The sequence below is a fragment of the Nicotiana attenuata genome, chromosome 7 (genome assembly GCF_001879085.1).
Source record: "Nicotiana attenuata strain UT chromosome 7, NIATTr2, whole genome shotgun sequence".
Lineage (NCBI taxonomy): Eukaryota > Viridiplantae > Streptophyta > Magnoliopsida > Solanales > Solanaceae > Nicotiana > Nicotiana attenuata.
The window spans coordinates 40513467-40539743 of NC_031995.1; the positions used below are offsets into that span (position 1 = coordinate 40513467).

At 39.7% G+C, this 26277-nt stretch overlaps 1 pseudogene; it reads right to left on the minus strand.

Moving 5' to 3' along the window:
- Nucleotides 12757-26277, minus strand: part of LOC109229988 — a 37232-nt pseudogene continuing 23711 nt past the window's right edge.

Below are 26277 nucleotides of genomic sequence, written 5' to 3' on the forward strand. Positions count from 1 at the left end.
AGTACTAAATTTACAAAATACGGCGATGGGATGGCTTGATATGATGCCTCAGCGCAGGCTCTGGACAGGCCGACCCTGTCAGACTCAGCCGCGTGTCTTGGGAGCTTCCTCTTTTTGTTCTAGCCTCGGCCTCTGTCTGGCCTCGAATCGGTCCTTGACAAGCCCCAAAGGAGAGGGCTAAGTTGTGGCTTCATGTCCTCGGGGTCTCGAGGTATCTCCCCGAGATGGCTTAATAGCGGGAAATCGGGCCCTCTGATTTTACCGCGTACAATAAGAAGATAATACGAGCTGAAGAACAAGAATTATTATGGAAGAAGAATACTGTGGATTGAAGGTTTTCGTGAAAGCAAAGGCATAAAGAGGTATTTATACGAAGGAGCAATCGTCATATGAAGGGATTTATGATGAAAACATAATAATGAAAATAGTCACTTCGTGACTGATGCAGCAGCAAAAAAGCCCTAAGAACCGCAGAAGAGTTGCAGATCCAATCAATGAATGCCACATGTCACAAACATTAAATGAAGTGACGTACGACGTGATGGTTCTGAAGAAGACACAATGATACATGAGAAACGGCGCCAAAAAATTCCCCCCATAAATGTGATCCACTTTCCAAATATTCAATTGCTGAATAATTGGTAAGTAGGGGGACTATCTGTATGGGTAAAAATAAATATTACACGTGGATTTATATATGTGGTTGATGTGGCAAGACACGTGGATCACTAAGAAAGCGACGCTGGAGAGATGCATTAAAAGAAGCACGAGTCGTAATAGGCACGAGCAAATCACCCACGAGATAAAAGGGGTATGGTTGCTCGAGTCTGAATTGCTATATGAAGAGACACCTGCATAATGAATCAAGACACTAAAGAAGGAAGATTCATGAATCGTCAATTAAAGTGCGTGAATGATCATAGACGTTATAGAATCTTCATGAACAGTTATGATTGCCAATTATAACATCTCATTAATATCATTAATGTTCATAATGACTCGGTCATAAAAGGGAAGAAATGTTGTACTTATAGATTCCTATATAAGGGAAGGGGATTTCACTTGTAAGGACACGTTCTGATTATCATTGGAATATAATTACTTTTTTTGCTTTCTATTGATTACTTTGCTATTTCATATTCTAATTTTCTTTCTTAACACTGAGAGAATATAGAATTTTGTGATTATCAGTAGCCCGAGTACTTCTAAAAATATGCTTTGACCGAAATACACATTTTTTGGTTAAACACCCACCTGTATACCGGCCAAGCAGGAGTTAGGCAGTTAATATATCACTAGTAGATGTTTACAAGCGTAGGAAAAGTTTGAACTTAAAGTTAAGGTATGCTTTGTGTGAGCACGTGATTTTTGCCCTATACAAATTACTCCCAGAAATTCAAAACAAAATAACTTCTTTCAGTGTTTGCAATTTTGTGGATTTTTGTGACATTTTTCTGTTAATTGTTTGCGTGTCTGTTTGCAGTTTGCGTGCATTTTTAATTCATATAATTCATGAAAAATATAAAAAAAATACATGGCATTTGCTTTTTAAGATCTAATTTTGCATTTTTAGGTTAATGAGCAAATTAGTTGTTTTATAAAAATAGAAAATCATAAAAATAGGTTATTTTTGCACTTTTAATTTTAATTTTGAACTTTTTTAGTTGTTCCTTTAAATTTGGGTTTTAATTAATTATGGTGAATCATTTGATTTGTAGGATAATTTGACTTAGGGATTAATTTAGGTGTTATTTTTAATTGTTGAAAATAAAAAGAAGAAAAGAAAAGAATTTTGGAAAATAAAAAGAAATGGCTTTAAAAAGAAAAGAAGTAGAAAAGGAATGTGGATTTTGGGCCTTCTATTTTTCAACTCCCCTGAGCGCAACCATTTACCCTTCCCAAACCCATGTAAACCTAATGCCCAACTCACCACCTCCCAGCCCAAATCAAATAACCAGCCCAAACCGGCCAGACCCACTTCAAATTACCCTAGACCCGGCCTAGTACAACACATCACCCGACCCAATCTCCCATAGCACAAAAACGACCCAGTTTGATTTAGGAGTTAATCTCAGTCGTCGATGTTTTTTGATCAGACGGCTGAGAACTAAGGGTCAATTAACATTTAACTGTCCTAATGAGACCCCCCCCCCCCCCTCTAACTCGTCTCCTTCACAGCTCTCCCTAACCCAGAAACCCTGGAGCCCGCCGTCCCTGAAACCTCCCTTATCTTCACCGGCGGCGACGCCACAAACCACTCCGTTCCACTTGAAATTAACACAACGAACCCAAACCTCCCCATTCCAGATCCTCACTTCTTTTCCATCAAAATCCCCTGGAATCCTTTGAATCTTCATTGGAAAATCGAAACCCTAGCGCCGCCACAATTTCTCCGGTGGCGCCGCCGCCTCCATTTAACCCGAAATTCCACCCATGAAATCACCGGCCTTCCCTCAACCCCAGTCCACCACCATTTCTCCTTAAATCCTCTCCAAATCGACCCGTTTTTGAATCTGAAAATGAAGGGAAAAAGAATCCGTCAAGCCTTCCAGATTCTTTGAGTGAAAGGATTTGAAGTAGGTGTTGATTGTTTGTTTTCGTTGAGAACATACGGTTAATACTTGTTTTGAATCAAATCAAGGTGTTTCGAAGGTTTTATCAGTTTTGTTCTTGTGGGTCAAAGGTATTTTCTCCATCTTTCCTCTTTCGTCTTCTTCATTTTGTTTTACCATCGATTTTCTCTCCTCCTAATTTTTTTTTCTTTCACTTCTGTTCTTGCTTTTGGTTTTTCTGTTCTTCTATTTTCTGTTTATCAGCAGTTAATTTCGCATAACAGTAGTTCTTTTTAAGCTAATTCGTGTTGATTAAAATGATTTCATTTTGTTTGCTTAAATTAGGGTCAAATTTGTTGTTTAGCCTGATTGGTGTTGGTTTTTAGAATTAAGTTTGTCATGTTTATTTGCTTTGTTCTTTGTTTCATGTTCAAAGAAAAGAGCTTTAATTTGGCTCTTGGGGCAATTCTACTTAGCCCGATGAGTTCATATGGACTTTGAAATCAGAAGGCCCAAAGAAGAGCAATCTGGGTCTATTCAGACCCATTGATTTGGGTCAATTGGCCCAGATTTTGTTTTGATTTAAGGGGTAATAAACAGAGTATTGAGGGGTAGTTTGGGTAGCCTAGGTTAGGGAATCTTTTTCATAACAGAATGGGAAGCTTCTAGTAGGGGTTTTAATTGAATTTCAGGAGTGGATGGTTTAACTTGGGTAGCAAGTCAGTAATTGAGGGATCTCTAAGCTAAAACCAAAGTTCTAAAAGGGCTAAAGATGCAAATCTGTTTTTCTATTGTTGCGCTATTGGCTTGCCTATAAAGGCAGTCTTTCTTGCCTTAGAGGGCGGAGATTGGAGGGAGCAAAAATACAGAAAAAAGTAAAAACGGCTGGTGTTATTGCTTCATTGAGTTGTTTTCAGTAATTTTTGATTCCTTTTAATTTTTGAGAACAAATTTTTCTGATCCTGAGAGCTCAAATGGATTGATACTTTTTTTTTAGAAGAGTTTATGGTTCAACTGTTAAGGGTCACTGTTCCATTGAGTTGTCAAGCTAATTTCAGTATTTCAATTGCTAAATCTGGGTTGTGCTGTTGCTGGTGTCAATTTCTGTTGTTCCTCTACTGATCACTCACTTTTTCTTTTCGTGTTTCAATCTCCAGGTACACACATCTGATTTTAGGCATGTACATGAGTTGTTTTGATGAAGATAAATGAAGATCATGTTCTCTTAGATGTTCTGCTTTTTTAGTTTCCTTCTCAGTGTGTTATGTCAATTTTTCTAGCTCAGCATGCTCAATGTGAAGTTACATTTAAAGATTTTGAGTTTATGTTGGAAGTGTAATAGAGTATTGTTAGAGTTGCTGATTTCCATTATTCGATTATCTAGGTTCGTTACTGATAGAATGGTCAATTGGTTTTAGATCCTTGATGTGTTTATGAAGTATGTTGTTAATTGCTAAGTTGCTGTAGGTAACATTGAACATGTAAGTAAGGTGTGATTATGAAGAATCAACACATTGAATATGGCAGATTTGCTGTTGGTCGAGACTCGACTTCGAGTCTGATCCTCTGAATTTAAGCTTAGACCTACTTGGGCTTTCAAGCTTAGACTGAGCTTGGTTTGTGCATCACACACTCTGGTCCATTTGTGCACGAATTTGGGATCTAGTTTGTTAATTTCAGTGGCATGTTAACTTAGTGATATCCACGTTTACGTAAGTTCAAATGTTCAAAGGGTTGAAGGTATAACTGTGGTTTAAAATCAGATTTTGAAAGCCTGTGCGCTTGATACATGAGTTCTCTGTATAAGGTTAATCAATTACGGATAAGAGTTTAATGTGTGGCACGTTACATTTTTGCACTGATGAATGATTGCACAAGCCTGTTCTATTTGTGATAATAATAGTGTTTGAAGCTGATTGATTGGCGTATGCATTTGCCTTTGTTGGGGTTCGATGTCGAATCTCGTGCTTACCGCATGTAGTTGGGCTCATCTTGGGCCTTAATATCGAGACCATTTTAATTTGAAAGGGCACGTTTCTTTGTCTCTGGTTAGCGACATTGATGAGCGTCGGGCCTGTCACTAGGCCTGGCAGCCTTTGGGTAAATAACGAGTTCGATTTTAGGAAAAGTAGTCGCAATTCCCTTAAGTCTTATTTTAACTGGTATCTCTTCATCGGAGGCAAGCCTTTGAATAACGCAAAATAGTTATGGCCCTCATGAATTAGTATAGAAACCTTTAAGAAGAATATTTTGATGTGTGCCGTGCCAAACAAAAATGATAATTGCATGGTCCTCGTTTTAATTAATCTTTGTATTGATCCTTAGATTCCGAGGCGTGCCATTTAGCAAATTCCATGGCCCTCGCAAAGTGCAAACGCGTAGTTGCTTTAGGCACATGTTTAATAATATTACTTTCCTAAATTTGGGTGCGCATTTATGTGACCTAAATCCAAATCTCAACGAAGTCGGAATGTGTCAACAACCACGGGTGCATTTATGTGACATGGTTCGTGACACATTTTCACGACGTTGCAATTCTCGTTAAAAATAATAATAAAAGCGTTTTAAGATTATAAAGCACATAAGCTAAAACATGTATAAAAATCAGATTTTTGCCAAATACAGCAGTTGAGCGACCGTGCTAGAACCACGGAACTCGGGAGGGCCTAACCCCTTCTCCCGGGTTAACAGAATTCCTTACCCGGATTTCTGGTTCGCAGACTGTAAAACAGAGTCAAACCCTTTCCTCGATTCAGGATTCAAACCGGTTACTTGGGACACCATAAATCTCCCAAGTGGCGACTCTGAACCGTTTAATAAATGAATCCTGTTTCGATTGTCCTTTAATTGGAAAAACTCCTTATTATTATGCCCTTCACGGGGTGTAGTAGGAAAAAGGAGGTGTGACAGCTCTGGCGACTCTGCTGGGGACACAAACCCAGAACTTCGGTTCAGGGTTTAAGAATTCGAGCTTAGAATAATTGTTATGTTTGGCTTTATCTGATTTTCCTACATGTTTCCTGCCTAATGTGCTAAATGCTTTACCGCTTTGATATTATTTGAACTGTATATATAAACTGTGCCGAAACCCTTCTCTTCTCACCTCTGGGGATGTGCTTACTGGTTGAGACTCCCTATTCTGTTAGTGTCATACCTTGAAATAAGAAAGAGGCCGGACAAGTTACTAAGTCGGACGATCCCGCGGGTCCCCAGTACGTAGCCCCCTCCTCGACTCGAGTTGTCCGCTCGGGTACACAGTCTAGAACACATACCCAGGTTTTGAACCTAGAATAACTTGACTCCATGCCGGATCCCTTGTAGGAGCACTTATCTTCATCACGTGCATATGACTTAGGGGACTCAACACAGGGGTTGGGTCCGTCTAGGACAGGTAACCTGAAATGAAAAAGACCACCCTGATGCATCTTACCTGTTGCACTTATTTGTCTCGGGCTTGCATGCTGACCGACTTTGGAGTATTTGGGAAAAATTGAAAAAAAAAGAGGAGAGAAATAGCAGTGTAGAAAGTCAATTATGTCAGAATAGTGTCGAAACTCTGCCGGATTTTTGAGAAAAATGAAAGGAAAAATAAAAGTTTTTTTCAGTTTGTTTTGTTTGCCAATGGAAAAGAAGAACAAAAAAGAGCTGTATTTTCAAATTAGTTTGTTTATTTGCCACTGAAAAAGAAAATATTAAAAAAAAAGAATCTTGCTTTCAGAAATAGTGTATTTGCCAACAAAAACAAAAGAGTCTTGTTTTCAAAAATAGTTAGGTTTATTTGCCCGAACTACGCAGGTTTGATTCTCACCGGATGTGAGATACATAGCCAACCCCTATCGGGTCCAACCTCCCCTTTTTCAAAAATAGCCAAAAATGCCAAAAAATTTTAATTTCGTCATGAATAAGTCGGGTGCCGCCATTCTTGTTTAAAATAAGCCGAATGTCCCCAAAAAGGGCGCTGGAAGGCTGGTTTTGTAAGAACAGCCACCCTGAGTCAATTTCAACGGTTAGCAGGCACAGCCTTAAAATCTCCCTCCCGAAAGAAAGGCCGTAACTGCAAAACCGGCCGTTTGTTTTAAAATTGGAAATTTGAACAAAAATAGTGTCAGTTTTTTTTCCTTTTAGGTCAAAATAAGTGATTAAATCACCTTAATAAATGTGCAGGATGAGCACGATTCAAAATAAGGGGAACTTGCATATAGGCCCGCGGCGACACCGAACGATGTCCCGCGGGCACCAGGAGCTTTAATGTATTCATGATTGTGTTTTGAGTCTATATTTCCTTTTCTACCAGAGTTTGTCTTCTGAGTCTGTATTTCCTTTTCTACTGGAGTCTGTATTTCCTTTTCGTTAAAAGTCAGTCAGTTGATTGAGTCTGTATTTTCAATTAAAATGGAATAGGGATGGTGGAGTCTGTAGTTCTTTTTTGCATTAGAGTCTGTTAGCTGTTTTGAGTCTTACTTGCTATCAATAAAATTGAAATTCCCAAAAATATTTTGCTTCTACTTTACATTTATTCTTCAAGAATTACGCTTGGTCTGATTCACGCGGGGTCGTGATACGTAGGCAATCTCCATAGGATTCGATCGTAACTAAATGAAAAAAAGGAAGAACAAGAAAAGAATGAAAGGAAAGAAGTGAAAAACAAGAGAGGAAAGAAAAACAAAAGAGGGAAAAAAGAAAAACAAAAAGAAAATAGGAAACCAAACAAAATCAAACAAGAGAAAATAAAAAGGGAGCAAAGGAAATGAGCGAAAAGATAATTTTGAGGAAAGGAGCGAATAGGAACAAGGAAAAACCAAGGCAAAAGAAAAAGAAGGAAAAGAAAAGAGGGAAAAATAAGAGAGAAAAGCGAAAGAATAGAGGAAAGGACGATCGCAAATAAAAGGAAAAAGTAGAAAAGGTCGGGATGACGCATGCGACCGATCAAAAGCATAATAGGAACTGTAAACTGCCTAGGTGCATTCACTCCCCAAATGTGCGGGTACAAATATGTTAAATGCCCTAACGCTAACGTGATGGTTTCATTTTGTCATTCCAGAAAGGTGGTTGGTTTGTGGTTTAAAGTGGTAACTCTTCTTTACAACACAAGGACAAAAGGCAATGGCAGAGAACAACAGAACTGAGTGGGTTGATACCGGTGCCCGAAAGCAACTGGTTGAACAGGACAACGGGTTGGTAGAAGAGGTAAAGATGTTAAGACAACACATGGCAGACATGTATCAAGCCTGGATGACTGGAAAGGCACCACCCCTGCCACCACCAATTTTTCCGGATGCTGCCCTTACCCAAACTCCCAACACAATGCCAGATGATCCTCCATATTCTCCAGATACACCTGCTTATCACAATTTTCCCAACCACCCTAGTAGCTCCATCACGCATCCTTTAGTCACTTCTCCCCAAAATTGCCCTCCTGTCATGTCCATTACCCCAAATAATGAACACCCATTCAAAGCTCGTAATGCCCAATTTCACCCTCCAGAGGTTGCCCACAGGGTCCTTGATTCATACAAGAAGAGCTCCCGGAATGAGCTCCATGCTAGAAATGAAAAGGTTACAGAAAGAGAAGGGCGAGATGAGGTACCCAGGAAGTTGAAAAGCACAGAACACTCCTTAAGCGACAAGCGAAGAGTGGGAGGCCAGAGTAGCATGACTTGAAAAGAACTGATTGTGCCACATGACGCCCGCCTGCCCCCAGGATTCAAAGTACCAAACTTTAACTTGTATGATGGGCGTGGAGATCCGGTAGCCCACATGAGGGTCTATTGCAACGAAATGAGGATTGTTGGAGAGAAAGATGACGTGATGATGGCATATTTCAGTGAAAGCCTAACTGGGGCAACTTTGGACTGGCATGGTCGTCAAAATGTCGATGCGTGGCTTACATTGGGTGACATGGCTCAAGACTTTGTCCGATACTTTTAATGCAAATCGAGGGTTGCCTCAGACCGCTCCTCGCTATCTAAGATGGAAAAGAGGCCGGAGGAAAGCTTTAATGAGTTTGGGCTCAGATGGAGGGAGCAAGGTGCTCGAGTCAGTCCCCCGATCAACGAAGAAGAAATGGTTAAGCTTTTTCTACAGGCCCAGGGACCCACCTACTACAGTCATTTGATCCCGGCCCTGGGAAAGCCTTTCAATGATGTGTTAAAAATGGGGGAGCTAGTGGAAGAAGGAATCAAGTCAGGAAAAATCGTGAGTTGTTCGGATGCCATTCAGAACGTACCAGTAAGCATGGTTGGAAGAAAGAGGAACGGAAAAGACGATCCGATAGGAAAAGGTTTTCCTGATCAACACTTCAAGCCTCGACATCGTCCCCGTGGTTATCCTTGTGCATTAGATGACCTTCCCCGATGCTACTTCTCTCCACAGAAATCCCAAAGTCGCACATCACAGTACCCAGCTCAAAATAATGCCCATCTACCCCCGCGAGCTTCCCAACAACACCCCGGATCAGGTTTTCGGCCCAATCCAGCATTTAAGAATGAGAGGTTATGAAAGAAGAAAGCCTTCACTCCGTCGGGAGAATCATACGCCAGTCTGTTTCAGCGGTTAAGGTCACTGGACATGTTGAAGCCGATTCAGATAAAAGTGTCGAACCCTCCTTCAAAGAAGTTCGATCCTTCTCAACAGTGCGCATACTGCTCAGGTGCCCTGGGGCACGACATAGAGATATGTTGGAATCTGAAGAATGCAATTCAAAAGCTTATTGATCCAGGCGACATCGTCGTGCAAAATCCAGATGGAACAAACACTAGCCAAGATCCATCTCATGTGCACAATGAGACGCATATGGTGGGTATGATTGATCGTGAGAATGAGCCGGCAGAAGAAACCCAGAAGCAGTTTGCTCAGAACAACGTGATGAAGACTTGTGAAAATTCCAGCAATCTTGGTGTGAAATTCAGTGGCTAAGACGCCGTGCTTTGTAACTGGGAAGACGCTCCATCTCTTGGAGTTTTGGTGGTTTATTTTGTTTTCGTTTCTGTTGTCCGGGTTATTTCAGGGTTGTAATCCGGATATTGTCTTGTGACTCAAACCCTTCTATCCTTTCACTTTGTCTTGTTTGTCTCGTCGTAGTAGCTTGTGTAGTGCTGTTTAGGTTGGTTCAAGGGTTGTAACTCTAGTCTAGTTTGCTTGTTTCGTTGTTTAAACCCTTTCACCGCCAGTCTAATGCAATCTCTTATTTCCTGCCATTTCTAGTCATTTTGTTTAGTTTTCTTCTCCTTTTACAATTCTTTTCATGCTGGTTCTGGTGACATGACATACACGCATAATTCTCAGCCTGGTTTTTAAAAGTCAGTTTAGTAAAGAAGCAATAAGACAATGTTGAAGATGTAAAGACAGTCGAGGGATTTTGTAATCTCTTCGAGCACAAATTGTGTGAAACTGGGTCAAAGGTATTTTCTCCATCTTTCCTCTTTCGTCTTCTTCATTTTGTTTTACCATCGATTTTCTCTCCTCCTTTTTTTTTCTTTCACTTCTGTTGTTGTTTTTGGTTTTTCTGTTCTTCTATTTTCTGTTTATCAGCAGTTAATTTCGCATAACAGTAGTTCTTTTTAAGCTAATTCGTGTTGATTAAAATGATTTCATTTTGTTTGCTTAAATTAGGGTCAAATTTGTTGTTTAGCCTGATTGATGTTGGTTTTTAGAATTAAGTTTGTCATGTTTATTTGCTTTGTTCTTTGTTTCATGTTCAAAGAAAAGAGCTTTAATTTGGCTCTTGGGGCAATTCTGCTTAGCTCGATGAGTTCATATGGACTTTGAAATCAGAAGGCGCAAAGAAGAGCAATCTGGGCTATTCAGACCCATTGATTTGGGTCAATTGGCCCAGATTTCGTTTTGGTTTAAGGGGTAATAAACAGGGTGTTGAGGGGTAGTTTGGGTAGCCTAGGTTAGAGAATCTTTTTCATAACACAATGGGAAGCTTCTAGTAGGGGTTTTAATTGAATTTCAGGAGTGGATGGTTTAACTTGGGTAGCAAGTCAGAAATGGAGGGATCTCTAAGCTAAAACCAAAGTTCTAAAAGGGCTAAAGATGCAAATCTGTTTTTCTATTGTTGCCCTATTGGCTTTCCTATAAAGGCACTCTTTCTTGCCTTAGAGGGCGGAGATTGGAGGGAGCAAAAATACAAAAAAAAGTAAAACCGGCTGGTGTTATTGCTTCATTGAGTTGTTTTCAGTAATTTTTGATTCCTTTTAATTTCTGAGAACAAATTTTTCTGATCCCGAGAGCTCAAATGGATTGATACTTTTTTAGAAGAGTTTATGGTTCAACTGTTAAGGGTCACTGTTCCATTGAGTTGTCAAGCTAATTTCAGTATTTCAATTGCTAAATCTGGGTTGTGCTGTTGCCGGTGTCAATTTCTGTTGTTCCTCTACTGATCTCTCACTTTTTCTTTTCCTGTTTCAATCTCTAGGTACACACATCTGATTTTAGGCATGTACATGAGTTGTTTTGATGAAGATAAATGAAGATCATGTTCTCTTAGATGTTCTGCTTTTTTAGTTTCCTTCTCAGTGTGTTATGTCAATTTTTCTAGCTCAGCATGCTCAATGTGAAGTTACATTTAAGGATTTTGAGTTTATGTTGGAAGTGTAATAGAGTATTGTTAGAGTTGCTGATTTCCATTATTCGATTATCTAGGTTCGTTACTGATAGAAGAGTCAATTGGTTTTAGATCCTTGATTGTTTATGAAGTATGTTGTTAATTGCTAAGTTGCTGTAGGTAACATTGAACATGTAAGTAAGGCGTGATTATAAAGAATCAACACATTGAATATGGCAGATTTGCTATTGGTCGAGACTCGACTTCGAGTTTGATCCTCTGAATTTGAGCTTAGACCTACTTGGGCTTTCAAGCTTAGACTGAGCTCGGGTTGTGCATCACATACTCAGGTCCATTTGTGCACGAATTTGGGATCTAGTTTGTTAATTTCAGTGGCATCTTAGCTTAGTGATATCCACGTTTACGTAAGTTCAAATGTTCAAAGGGTTGAAGGTATAATTGTGGTTTAAAATCAGATTTTGAAAGCCTGTGCGCTTGATACATGAGTTCTCTGTATAAGGTTAATCAATTACGGATAAGAGTTTAATGTGTGGCACGTTATATTTTTGCACTGATGAATGATTGCACAAGCCTGTTCTATTTGTGATAATAATAGTGTTTGAAGCTGATTGATTGGCGTATGCATTTGCCTTTGTTGGGGTTCGATGTCGAATCTCGTGCTTACCGCATGTAGTTGGGCTCATCTTGGGCCTTAATATCGAGACCATTTTAATTTGAAAGGGCACGTTTCTTTGTCTCTGATTAGCAACTTTGATGAGCGTTGGGCCTGTCACTAGGCCTGGCAGCCTTTGGGTAAATAACGGGTTCGATTTTAGGAAATGTAGTCACAATTCCCTTAAGTCTTATTTTAACTGGTATCTCTTCATCGGAGGCAAGCCTTTGAATAACGCAAAATAGTTATGGCCCTCATGAATTAGTATAGAAACCTTTAAGTAGAATATTTTGAGGTGTGCTGTGCCAAACAAAAATGACAATTGCATGGTCCTCGTTTTAATTAATCTTTGTATTGATCCTTAGATTCCGAGGCGTGCCATTTAGCAAATTCCATGGCCCTCGCAAAGTGCAAACGCGTAGTTGCTTTAGGCGCGTGTTTAATAATATTACTTTCCTAAATTCGGGTGCGCATTTATGTGACCCAAATCCAAATCTCAACGAAGTCGGAATGTGTCAACAACCACGAGTACATTTATGTGACGTGGTTCGAGACACATTTTCACGACGTTGCAATTCTCGTTAAAAATAATAATAAAAGCGGTTTAAGATTATAAAGCACATAAGCTAAAACATGTATAAAAATCAGATATTTGCCAAATACAGCAGTTGAGCGACCGTGCTAGAACCACGGAACTTGGGAGTGCCTAACCCCTTCTCCCGGGTTAACAGAATTCCTTACCCAGATTTCTAGTTCGCAGACTGTAAAACAGAATCAAACCCTTTCCTCGATTCGGGATTCAAACCGGTGACTTGGGATACCATAAATCTCCCAAGTGGCGACTCTGAACCGTTTAATAAATGAATCCCGTTTCGATTGTCCTTTAATTGGAAAAACTCCTTATTATTATGCCCTTCACGGGGTGTAGTAGGAAAAAGGAGGTGTGACACTTTGTTAAAAGTACCTGCAACCATAAGTTATTTTTACATCTTCAGGTATAATAAATCAGAAATCACTAGCAACTTGGACTCAACAATAAATCTACCTAATTCAGAACCAGCCATTCTGATGTATATATCTTGCTCTTCATTTGGAACCTGCTGAATGTCAAGCAGATCCTCGAACCACAATAAGCATCCCCCTCCTCCATTACGTATGTCAAGATTTGAGTAAGCCATGCAAGAGCAATTTCTAGAGCAGATATTCTTGCATTCTTCTAGTGTCATAGTCACATTGGACCAGGAATTCCGGGCGTCTGGCAATTTGATATGTGAATACTTCAAAAATACGTCTCCTTGGAAGCAGTTTAGTGCAGCTCTCCGGACACAGCCACCTGACCAGTCTGTCTTCCGCCAATCTTTAGTATCTTTTGGCACAAATTAGTCTAAGCATCCACATACAGGAGAATCTTGACTGTTGCAGCTACCATATGCACCACACAACTTGTAATCATCACAGTTATCTGAGGGCATTAAGACAAAAGAGACCCAGCCTTGTTGCCGGTCACCCCAAGTCAAAAACTGTATGACACCATTCTGACTTATTTTCAATCTCGCGATAACTGAAGATAGGAGGATATATGTAAAATAAACCTCTATCTTGCCGGAAAATACTCCAAATGTATAAAAGTACCTTCTCTAGAGTTTGGTGCCTCACTAAAACGGCGACCAATCCATGGTCCAGAGCAATATACAACATCTGTGCCGTTTTTCAGGATCACGTTCTGTGGATAACAAGAAGGATCACAGTGATAGGTAAAATCACCAGGGGCTGGATCCTCTTCGTTCGTCCGCGATGACAAGTACACCTCTCAACCAGTTACAAAATTCCAACAAAGCTTCATGCCTGGTAATAGTGTATCAATCGGGTGATCAAAACTTTGCCAAAGGAAATTACTGGGGTTATTATCACCAGCTTCTTTCACAATAAGATTTCCAGAATCCAACAACTGTGCAATGGGATTCTGCACAGATTTAGAGGTATTAGATGACCTTACAACTTTGTCAGTGCCATTAAGAAGGACAAGAAGTCCTGGCTTAATGACCTTAACAATACCTGATCCACTGGTCGAGGGAGCTTCTCTGTTGGCAACCCACACCACTGTCCTAACAGATATGTTCTTGTACCTGTATGGGTCAAAATGTGATCAAGGGAACCTCGCCTGAAATAATGAAATTAAAAATCAATTAGGTCGAGGTCGTGCTTGAGAAGCAACACTAGTGAGCCGAGCAGCCAATATCGAGGTCGAGCACTCAGATCGGCCAAAACAGCTAGTTTAGCAATAAGTTATTTTAAAGGAATATTCTCTGTATTTGTACTTTCGGTAGATAAGAGGTATGTCCCATATAAGTAGGAATAGAGAGAGAAAGAAAAGGGCATCTAATTTTCTATCTTTATAAGCTCTCTCTAGAAAAGTTGACTCCGAGATAACTACAAACATTATCTTTATCCAAGATTCGATTTGTTGTGTTGTTCCAAGCTTTCCCACATCAAATCCGATTAAGTATTTGATATTCCCACGTTTGGTTATCTTACATCATTTTTAGAGGGAGAATCATCCACCTCGTTATACATTTGGGTGAACTATTCTCTTTATTTAAAGATATTGCCATTCATCATATTTATTGCTTGTCCTTATTCCCTCATTCATTCACAAGAATACCATTAAATCTCCTTTTGGCTTTTAATAGCTTTAAATGCGGTTTCTAAATTATTACTAGTCATCAATCTTGGATCTAGGACTTATTATATTTACTTAGAATTTACCTATTATCATTTACTTAATTAGTTTAACAAAAAGGCTTAACACTTTTTGGTCAAACAATTTGGCGCCTTCAGTCGGGATTTTCTAGTTAAAAGTTTTAGTTTTTTTTAGTTCTAAAAAAAAGCGCACAAAATTTTGCAAGTCTCGTATCTCGTTGTTTGCACAGATCTGTCACGGCAGGCAATGGAGAAAAAAAGAGAAAGGCGATAGCCGATCTCACCGCCAATCTCCTAAACACCATCAACGAAACTCAGGGAGAGGACGAGGAGAATGTGACACCAAGCACCTCACCCAGGCGAAATGTGTTGGCCCAAGTAAATGCGAAGTTTTGAAGACTCACAAATGAACTCAGACATGGACCAGATCCATCTTGTGAAGCACAGTCATGATCAACCCACACATGTGACATGCACGTGAAGGAGATAAATCTAACTTATCAGAAGTAATATCTCCTGATCTGATCGAAAAGGTTGCATATTGGATAAGGAGAGAAAGACTCCTTACACGAAGAGAACACAGTTTAGGAAGAGGATAGTGTTAGAATATGAGATCAACTAGAACTCTTCTACCATAGAAGAGTAGCGTTTGTATCCCAGTCAATCTCTAATTACTAACTCCTTAAATATCAGTGTTGTTCTCTTTTACAGGTAATGCACATAAGGAGAAGTTAAACGTGAATTGAGAGCAAAATAGCAAGGCAATTTTGCAAGCAATTTATGTGTTATTCAAGCGTGCAATCCTGAAGCTACTTGAACCAGATAGAAGAACCAGTTCCAAGTATCTATCTTTTGTTCTAGTTCAATTGTAGTAGGTGATTTTACATTGTACCTTTCAGCTTTTATAGAAGCAATTGTATTAGGTACTTAGTGTGTTCAAGTTAGAGTTAACTTAAAGTTGTTGCAACAGTTGAGGCTGTGTGCCACAACGGCATTAGAGTTAATCATAGGTTTACAAAAAAGTTTTTGTAAATGCAGTTTTTGGCTCAGTGATTTTAGTGGAAGTTTGGGAAAATCCTACTGAGTAGTAGGTCGTGGTTTTTTCACCTTTTGAGCCAGGTGTTTTCCACGTAAAAATTGTTGTGTTCTTTATTTTCATTACTTATTATTCCGCAAATAGTAGTAGTTGGAACACATAGAAGAATCAGGTCCTTCTATAATCAAGTTAAGCTAAAATTGGGTACCACACAAATCACCCTCCCCCCCTCTTGTGTGGTATTGAAGTATAAAACATCAATTGGTATCAGAGCGGGTTATCCTTGAAGAGGTTAACACCATAGGAACAGATCAAGATGAGTGCACCACGTGGAAATTGGGAAGGGCAATCCACTACTAGGCCCCCACTCTTTAATGGTCAGTACTATTCCTGGTGGAAGAACAGGATGAGAAACCACATCATAGGAGAAGACTATGAACTCTGGAACATAGTCACTGATAGTCCCCTGGCTACTACAAAGAAGAATGCTGAAGGAGTGGACGTGCCAAAGAAAAGAGCTGACTACACTACTGAAGATTTGAAGAAATGGGAAAAGAATGCCAAGGCCAAGAAATGGCTTGTGTGTGGACTAGGTCCAGACGAGTACAGTAGGATTCAAAGTTGTACCACTGCTAAGGAGATATGGGACACTTTACAGGTGACTCATAAAGGAACTCCTCAAGTAAAAAGATCAAGAGGAACACTGCTATATTCTCAATATGAGAATTTTACTATGAAGAAAGGAGAAACTATCCAGGAGATGTACACAAGGTTCACAACACTAACTAATGAACTTAAATCTTCTGGGAGAATTATCCTTGAAGAAGACAAGGTTGAGAAAATCTTGACAAGGGTCTTACCAGTAACTTGGGAAAGCAAAATCACTGTTATTCAGGAATCAAAGAACATTGCTACTCTCAAGTTGGATGAACTGATTGAAAATCTCACTGCCTATGAATTGAGAAGGCAAACCATGAAAATGGATGCACCCAAGAAGGAAAGGAGTCTGGCTCTAAGAATAACTGAAGGTGCAGATCTAGAGGATGATGAAATGGCCATGATCACAAGGGAATTCAAAAAGTAACTGATGAGAGGAAATGGTTCTTCAAGAAGTACAACCTTCAACATACCAAGGGCTTCTGAGAAACAGACCAACGAGGGCTGCTACAAATGTGGCAAGACTAACCATATGATCAAGAATTATCCTCAGTAGGAAATTGAATGGAAGAAGGAAAGTGCTGAACGAAGGAACAGGAAGAAGGAACAGGTTCAACCCAAAAGTAACAAAGGATCAACAAAGGCTATGGTTGCTACTTGGGGAGAAACATCATATGAGGATTCAGAAGATGAAACTGGAGATGAACAAGCACTTATGGCCATCAGAGAATCAGATGATGACCAAGAGGTAAGTGTGATTCATCTCAAAGACAAGATTATATTTTTATCTAAAGAAAGGTTATCTAAATATTGCTAGACTTCATCGATGAGTCTGAGGTAATAAACAATGAGAAGGAACAGCTGTGTAGGGAGTGTGTGATATTAAAATCCAAGTGCGAAAATCTAAAATCTAGGGCTAATGAGAGTGACAGTAAAAATATTGAGTTGAAGAACCAAATTCTTGAACTTGACACAAGTGTCTTAGAACTTAGGTCTGAAAATTTAAAACTAAAATTAGGAACATGTAAGAAGAAAGCTGGTAACACATATCACCTTAGAAAAAAATCTAGGAAAAATGAAGGATGAGTTGTACAAGAAAGATGAACAAATAAGAGTCTTAAAAGAAGACCTAGGGAAAGTAAAGCATGAACTAGACAGAACTTGCAAATGGAATAAGTCTTCTGATGCACTATCCTGGCTACAAGAACACCACAGTAGCAACAAGAGAGGACTTGGCTATGGGACCCCAGCACCTAAGTGGGATCCCAAAACCAAGTACATCACTCTTTCTGAAAACAAAATTTGCACACACTATGGCAAGACTGGTCATTACAAAAGTGAATGTAATGCAAAGGAAAAGGTCAGTCAAAAGAACAAAATCTTTGTTCAAGAGAAAAATAGGCTACCTGGATGGGCCAAAAGGAATTTAATTTACCCCTTTGCCTATAGAAAGGGACCCAAACTAGTTTGGGTTCCTAAGACTAACCCTTGATTTCTGTTTGCAGTTCCAAGTGAAAGGAAGTAGCCAAATATGGTACATGGATAGTGGCTGCTCAAAACGTATGACTGGAAACAAGAACCAGTTCCTTTCACTTGAGGACATAAAAGGAGGTAATCTCTCCTTTGGAAATGGGAAGAAAGGTGAGATTATTGGGGTTGGAATGGTAGGTAAGACAGACTCAAATTCCATTGAGAATGTCTACTTGATAGATGGCTTGAAATATAGCCTAATCAGTGTATTACAACTGTGTGACAGAGGTAACCTTGTAGCATTTACCTCTACCAAATGCTTTGTGATTAATCTTACCACTGACAAGATTTTTTGCAGGGAAAAAGAGTTAACAATATTTACATTGTAGATTTGTCCACTCTTTCAGAAAATGAACTCACTTGCTTGAGTGTGTTGGACAATGATCCCCTCATGTGGCACAAAAGACTTGGTCATGCAAGTCTGAATCAGCTCAACAAATTAGTCTCCAAGGACCTGGTGATAGGGTTACCTAACATCAAGTTCAAGGAAGACAAATTTTGTGAGGCTTGTGCAAGGGGAAGCATGTAAGATCATCTCTTAAAAGCAAGAAAATGGTAAGCACAACCAGGATGATGGAACTGGTTCATATGGATCTCTGTGGTCCAATGAGAACATTGAGCAGAGGTGGTAAGAAATATGTGTTGGTACTTGTTGATGATTATTCTAGGTTTACCTGGGTACTTTTTTAACATCTAAGGATGAAACATTTGACATGTTTACTGCCTTTGTTAGAAAAACTCAGAAACAACTAGGTAATCAACTTGCATCAATCAGGTCTGATCATGGAACTGAATTTGAAAATGCTAAGTTTGCTGAATTTTATGATGAGCATGGTATAGATCATAATTTTTCTGCCCTAGGACTCCTCAACAAAATGGAGTAGTTGAAAGAAATAATAGGACTCTTGAAGATATGGCTAGGACTATGCTTCTTTCTAGTAAATTGCCCCATAGCTTCTGGGCAGAGGTTGTAAATACTGCATGTTACATCATTAATAGATGCATGACTGGATCTCTTGTAGAGAAGACTCCCTATGAGTTACATAAATGGAGAAAACCAAATATATCCCATCTTATGGAATTTGGATGCAAGTGCTTTGTGCACAATAATCGAAAGAACTCCCTAGGTAAGTTTTATTCCATAAGTGATGAGGTAATATTCTTGGGATATTCTTCACATAGCAAAGCTTATAAAGTGTACAACAAAAGAACTTTGTGTGTAGAAGAAAGTGTACATGTAGTTTTTTATGAAACTAACATTCTTTCTGAGAGACAGGAACATGAAGATGAAGCTATTGGGTTGGTAAAAGAATTGAGTGAAGTCTCAGCTCAAGCTAAAGATGCACCAAAAGAAGAAACAAGTGATGAAATAGGTTCTTCCATCCAGGGCAACCTAACAGGGGGAACTGAACAAAGAAGAACTGAAACCAATCCCCTAATGGAACCTGTCCATGACCCTGTTCCTCAGCAACAGAACATGGGAGAAACATAAAGCAGAAATGAGTTGGTTGTGAATCCTTACAAGTATCAAAGTTCTCATCCCATTGAGAACATAATTACTGATCCAACATCTGGACTAGATCACAATTAAAGAATCAGTGTGCTTTTGATACTTTCTTGTCTCTTATTGAACCTAAAAATGTTGCTGAGGCTTTGCAGGATGCAGATTGGGTAAATGCAATGCAAGATGAACTCAATCAGTTTGAGAGAAGTCAAGTTTGGCATCTAGTTCCAAGATCCAAGGACAAATCAGTAATTGGCACTAAATGGGTTTTCAGAAACAAGCTTGATGAAGATGGAACAATTATAAGGAACAAGGCAAGACTGGTGGTCTAAGGTTATAGCTAAGAGGAGGGCATAGATTATGATGAGACCTTTGCTCCAATTGCAAGCTGGAAGCAATAAGACTCCTCATATCCTTTGCAGCAACACATGGAATTCACTCTTCATCATATGGATGTTAAAAGTGCCTTCCTGAATGGCTACCTAAAAGAAGAGGTGTTTGTCAAACAACCTCCAAGGTTTGAGAGCAAGGAGTGTCTGGAACATGTGTACAAAATAGACAAGGCTCTCTATGGACTCAAGCAGGCTCCTAGAGCATGGTATGAACGACTGTCCAAATTCCTGCTTGAACATGGCTACAAAAGAGGTAAAATTGACAGTACTCTATTCCCAAGGGAAAAGGTAAGGATCTTCTTGTAGTACAAATATATGTTGATGAGATAATTTTTGGGGCAACCACTGACAAACTAAGTAAAGGATTTTGACAAATTAATGGGGAGTGAGTTTGAAATAAGTATGATGGGTGAGCTTAACTTTTTCTTAGACTTATAGATCAAACAAAACCCAAATGGAACCATGATCCATCAGCAGAAATATACAAAAGAGTTGATTAAAAATTTTAAAATGGATGAATCAAAGGAAATAGACACACCCATTGCAATAACTACTAAATTAGACATAGATGAACCTGGTTCATCTGTTGATCAAAATTTGTATAGGGGTATGATTGGTTCACTTTTGTATCTTACTACTAGCAGACCTGACATAGTTTTTAGTGTAGGGCTTTGTGCTCGTTTTCAAGCAAATCCTAAGGAATCTCATTTGACTGTTGTCAAGAAGATATTGAGATATTTGAAAAGCAGTACTGATCTTTGTCTTTGGTATCCTAAAGGTAGTAATTTCAATCTAGTGGGGTATGTTGATGCTGACTATGAAGGTTTCCTTGTGGATAGGAAGAGCACCTAAGGTATGGCTCATTTTCTTGGTTCATGTCTTGTATAATGGGCCACTAAAAAGCAGAATTCAGTGGCCTTATCCACTGCTGAGGCTGAATATGTTGTTGTTGCCTCTTGTTGTGCTCAGTTGCTGTGGATCAAACAACAACTGATAGATTTGGGCATTAAAGTTGGTTGCATTCCAATTTTTTGTGATAACACTAAAGCTATAAGTATGACAGTGAACCCAGTTCATCATAAGAGGACTAAGCACATAGATGTAAGACATCACTTCTTAAGGGATAACTATGAAAAAGGATTGATTACCATAGAATTCTGTGCTATTGATAATCAAATTGCTGACATCTTTACTAAAGCACTGAGTAGAGAAAGCTTTGAAAGGAATAGGTTGGAATTATCTTTGATCACCTAATGGGACCAGCTCAGAATGCACAATGAAAAAATTTTTTATTTTTTTTGGCTAGGAAATCTGAACTTGTGTAAATATCTAGATTAATTTTTACTCAGCTTCATACTGTAAACAGTATACTCCTGTGACATGTGTTAATATGACTCACTGATCTCTTACAAAATTTTCTCTATTGTGGTAAATTGAGGCATGATCAAGAGAATTCTAAATGAAGAATCTGGTTCATCAGTATTGGTTCATCTGAATGCCAAGGTATGTTTTCTATACTCTGCAAAATTAGAAATATAGATATTTAAATCATGAGCAGAGTCCTACCATTGTTCAACTCATTAGAAATTCCTATCCGTTTGTTTTTGAACCAGTTTCGTCCCCATTAGAATTCTAACCACAAAAATTTCCTAAAATCTAAGGAAGCCTAACTGTTCGTTCAACCTACAATTTCAGGTTGATTAGACCTCTAATTGACTGCTAAAGATACCGTTATCCAATAAATGAGTCCTTCTCTTTAAATACTCGTCATTACTTCCTGCCATCCTCATAATTCAAAACCGTCAAAAACATTTTCACTCTCAATTGCGTTCTTCTCTAAAGGTTTAATTCACAAATTCTCTCAAGCAATAAGCTACAATGACGAACCCACAAGACAACCCTAGAACTCCTCCACAGCCTACTCCCTCTTATTCATCTACCCCTCCTCCACCTAGCACGACTCCCCAACCCGGGCGATGGAGAGTAAAAATGCTTGCTCACAAAATGGTGGCATTTGGTGCTCTTACAAAGAAAATGAATGAGAAATTACAGGCAAGTCAGGCCTAAGATTCTGATTCTGACTCTGAGTCTGATTTGTTGAAATCTGCTATAGGGGGAAGGACGTAGGTTTTCTGACTCTGAGAAGGCTCAAAAATCCCCTTCTAAGGTAAGTTCTTCTTTGACTGAAAATTTAGAAAATAGGTTTGTTTTGGTTGGACCTATAAGGGATGTGGAATTACCTGAGTTAGGAAGGCGTGGAGGTAAAAAGAAACTTGAAGAAGAAAAAGAGAGAGAGGGTGAATGTGGTGACGTGAGGGGAAAAAGCAAAAGGAGTGGTTGATCATTCACCCACTACTGAATTTCCTGTACCTGCTATTTGTGGAGTTGCACAGGAAAATGTTGACGAAAGTAGCAAGAAGTTAGGGGGAAGCGGTTCAGGGGAGGCTGCTGAGGGGCTAGTTAATCTAAGCTCACAGGGAGATGAACCTGGTTCATCAATTGAAGAGACCCTAGCAAACCTTCTAAAAAGGGTATGTGCAAGTTACGATCCAAAGAAAAGAAGAACTCCCACACCAAAACCCCCTGTGATGCTAAACCTTCCAAGAAATGAAAGGCTACCTCCCCAACAACTACTGAAACTACCTTGTCAAAGGGAAGAGCAACAAGAAGCAGGGTGAAACAGAGTGAGAGAGACCCACAACAGGCTTTGGCTGAAAGTAAGAAGAAAAAGATGGGTAAAGGAAAAGGTAAGGTTGCATAATCCTCTGAAGCAATTGATGTTGAGGAGATGGAACAGGTCCATCAGGAGGACCATGCAACAATGGAGGTTCAGACCCCCAAGCCCAAAAAGATAAAGACTTCTTCCAAGAAGTCTTCCTCTGTGTTTGAGGCTGCTGAACCTTCATTGGCCAAGAGGACAAGGTCTGTAATGAAAAGCAAACAAGTTAGAGTTTCTGAAGATGTGGAATGGAGTGGTGAAGAAGAAAATGAGTCTGATGGTGAACAAGACAAGCTGGACAAGTTTGGCAAAAGGAAAATTTTGAAGGGAAGATTGCTGAAAGATTTGGTGAACTAGGAATGGTTCGTTTGGTTGAAACCCTAGCTGCTAAAGGCTGGAAGGACATGGTCCTTCAGATGGATGGGAGATTGGCCAAAAATGAAATCATTGAATTCATGGAAAATGCTGAAGTCAAAAATGGCAGTGTTACAAGCAAAGTCAAAGGATTTCAAGTGACATTTGATGTAGAGAAGCTGGGAGAGATTCTAGACATCCCTGCTGAGGGATATGATGATTACACCAGAAAGAGATGGCCAAGTCTGGATTCCCTTCTATCTGCCCTTACAATCGCTAGGAGATTCTGTGATGTTGCAGAAGTGAATGAGGCCAAGTTTGTGCACAAGAGTGAAATGAAGCCACATCACAAAGTCATTTTTGAGTTTGTCAACAAGTGCCTACTACCCAGGTAGGAGGATGGCATATTGCAAATTATATGGACTTAGTTCTGATGGAGTGCCTTCAAAGTGGAAGGCAAATTAACTGGCCTACATTGATCATCAAGCTACTGGACAGGGTTATCAATGGTTCCAAGGCTGATGCTACCCCCTGTGGCTTTATTCTGACTACGATTCTGGATAGGTGCAATGTGCCTCTGAAGAAATGGGAAATGGCCACAAGCAAGGATTGCTTTGGTATTAATACTCTGCTTGCTTGTGACTATTTAGTCAATGCCATTCCAAATGAACCTGCTTCTTCCAAGAAGACACCTATCAACAGTAAAGTCAGGGCTCTTGTTCAGGAAAGTGCGGCCAAGGATGCTGAGATAGTTAGGCTAAAGGCTCGTGTGGCAGGGGTGGAATCTGAGAGGGATTCTCTCAGAACTGAGAATATCAAGGAAAAGAAGAAGAATGATGGAATTCTTCACAATATGCTGAATCTTCTGCAAGCCAAAAACCAACCCTCTAGCTCCCCCAAGCCTTAGGAATTCTAACCTTTATCTCCTGAACCTGTCTAGTACCTTCAGTGACCCGAATTAGGGATTTTTCATTCTTTTTGCTCATGTTTTGAATACTTTTGCTTTCTGGTTGTGGATTGTGGTAGCAACATATCTTCTATCAGTGATATCTACTGTTTTTGCTCTTGTTGAATGTTAATATTTCCTTGATAGTTTAAATATGTTTGCTTGATAGCTGATGATTAATCCATGATTGCACTTGCAGTTGCCCTAGTGGCCATGAGTACTTATTAAAATCTAGGACTCACAACTTTTCGATGATTAATTTGTGTATGCAACTTTTCGATGATGCTAAAAGGGGAAGAGATTGTGCTTTACATATTCTGAATAAGTGATATTTATAACCTAATTAACCTGGTCCTTGATGATAAGTGACTTTTCCAAACTTTGTATTGATGGTTAAGCTGAAGCACAGAAGACTGACAAAAGAACTCAGACATGGACCAGGTCCATCTTACGAAGCACAGTCATGATCAACCCACACATGTGAGATGCACATGAAGGAGATAAATCTAACTTATCAGAAGTAATATCTCCTGATCTGATCGAAAAGGTTGCATATTGGATAAGGAGAGAAAGACTCCTTACACAAAGAGAACACAGTTTAGGAAGAGGATGGTGTTATAATATGAGATCAACTAGAACTCTTCTACCATAGGAGAGTAGCGTTTGTATCCCAGTCAATCTCTAACTATTAACTCCTTAAATATCAGTGTTGTTCTCTTTTACAGGTAATATACATAAGCAGACATTAAACATGAATAGAGAGAAAAATAGCAAGGCAATTTTGCAAGCAATTTATGTGTGATTCAAGTGTGCAATCCAGAAGCTACTTGAACCAGATAGAAGAACCAGTTCCAAGTGTCGATCTTTTGTTCTAGTTCAATTGTAGTAGGTGATTTTACATTGTACCTTTCAGCTTTTATAGAAGCAATTGTATTAGGTACTTATAGTGTTCAAGTTAGAGTTAACTTGAAGATGTCGCAACAGTTGAGGATGTGTGCCACAACGGGATTAGAGTTAATCCTAGGTTTACAAAAGTGTTTTTGTAAATGAAGTTTTTGGCTCAGTGATTTTAGTAGAAGTTTGGGGAAATCCTAATGAGTAGTAGGTCGTGGTTTTTTCACATTTTGAGCCAGGTGTTTTCCACGTAAAAATCTCTGTGTTCTTTATTTTCTTTACTTATTATTCCGCAAATAGTAGTTGGAACACATAGAAGAACCAGGTCCTTCTATAATCAAGTTAAGCGAAAATTGGGTACCACACAAATCACCCCCCCCCCCTCTTGTGTGGTATTGAAGTATAAAACATCAAAGTGATTCACCCTCTCCTCATGGCAGCATTACCGCTTCTCAAGGAAATGCAGCCTTTACATCCACCACGGAAGAAGCACCACCAGCGGTAAAAAAGATACTAGAAGCATGACTAACAAATACACTAAACAGTATACTCGACAAACCCGTTCAGAGGTTGATCAGAGAGAGTGCGTGAGTCGACATCGCCACAACAACCAATGAGCAACACACCCAGACTCCCTCGACAGGTATCACTCACCCTGTTAATGATACAGGTAACAACGCCCTCGCTGCCATCCTTAGAAAAGTGGAGGAGATGGAGAACGAGAACAAAGCACTCCAAGACCAAATAAGGGAGCATCAACAAAGGGTAGATAAGATACCGGGCGCCCCAAAACTCCTACCAAAACGGGATGTCGGCCGGTTTGTGGAACAATCGTATAGCGACGAGGCCGCACCACATGCTATACCAAAAACTTTCAATTGCCGCAATATTTGAAAATATATGACGGCATGACAGACCTGGAGGATCATGTGACCCACTATGTCACTACAGTGAAAGGCAACAACCTTGCAAAAGAACAAGTATCATCTATATTGATGAAGAAGTCTGGAGAGACCCTAACCGGCGGGGCCCTGACTTGGTACTTGCAGTTACCTGCACACTCCATAGAAACGTTCGAAGAAATGGCCGACAAGTTTGTCAACGCCCATGCCGGGGCCAAGAGCAGAGGAAAGGGTGAAAGATATATTCACCATCAAGCAATCACCTGGCGAAGGACTTAGGGAATTATTCGCCCGGTTCAACCTTGTAAGAAAGACCCTTCCGAATGTATCTGAAGGAATGGCGGTGGCTGCTTTCCAGAATGGGCTGAGCAGAAGTGGGTTGCGGGCGACCAAAAAGTTGCTAAGTCGACTAATGAAATTCCCTCCAACCACTTGGGATGAGATACACAATGCCTACTGTACCGTGGTAAGGGCCGACGAGGATGATCTCAACGGGCCTACTCAATGCCTGACCTCGGTCCAAATGGATTCTAGGAAAGACCGAAGAAACGACAGCAGAAGAGATCTAGCAGGGTCATGATCTAATCAAGAAAGACACCAGCTTTACGTCAGAGGCACTCTCATGCCACCTCCAGATCAAGACGAAGGTCCATCCAGGCCGCGAACGGGAACCCACCAAAATGAAAGAGGTATGCCACCTTATTATGAGCTCACAATTTTTGTGTTTCCCCCTCAGAAATAGTCTATGCATTAGAAAAGCTCGGCCCAAAGGTAAAATAGCCACAGAAGATGAAGTCCGACCCAAGCACCAGAAAGTCAAATGGCCTCTGTGAATTCCACCAAGAAGGGGGTCACAAGACCAAGGACTGC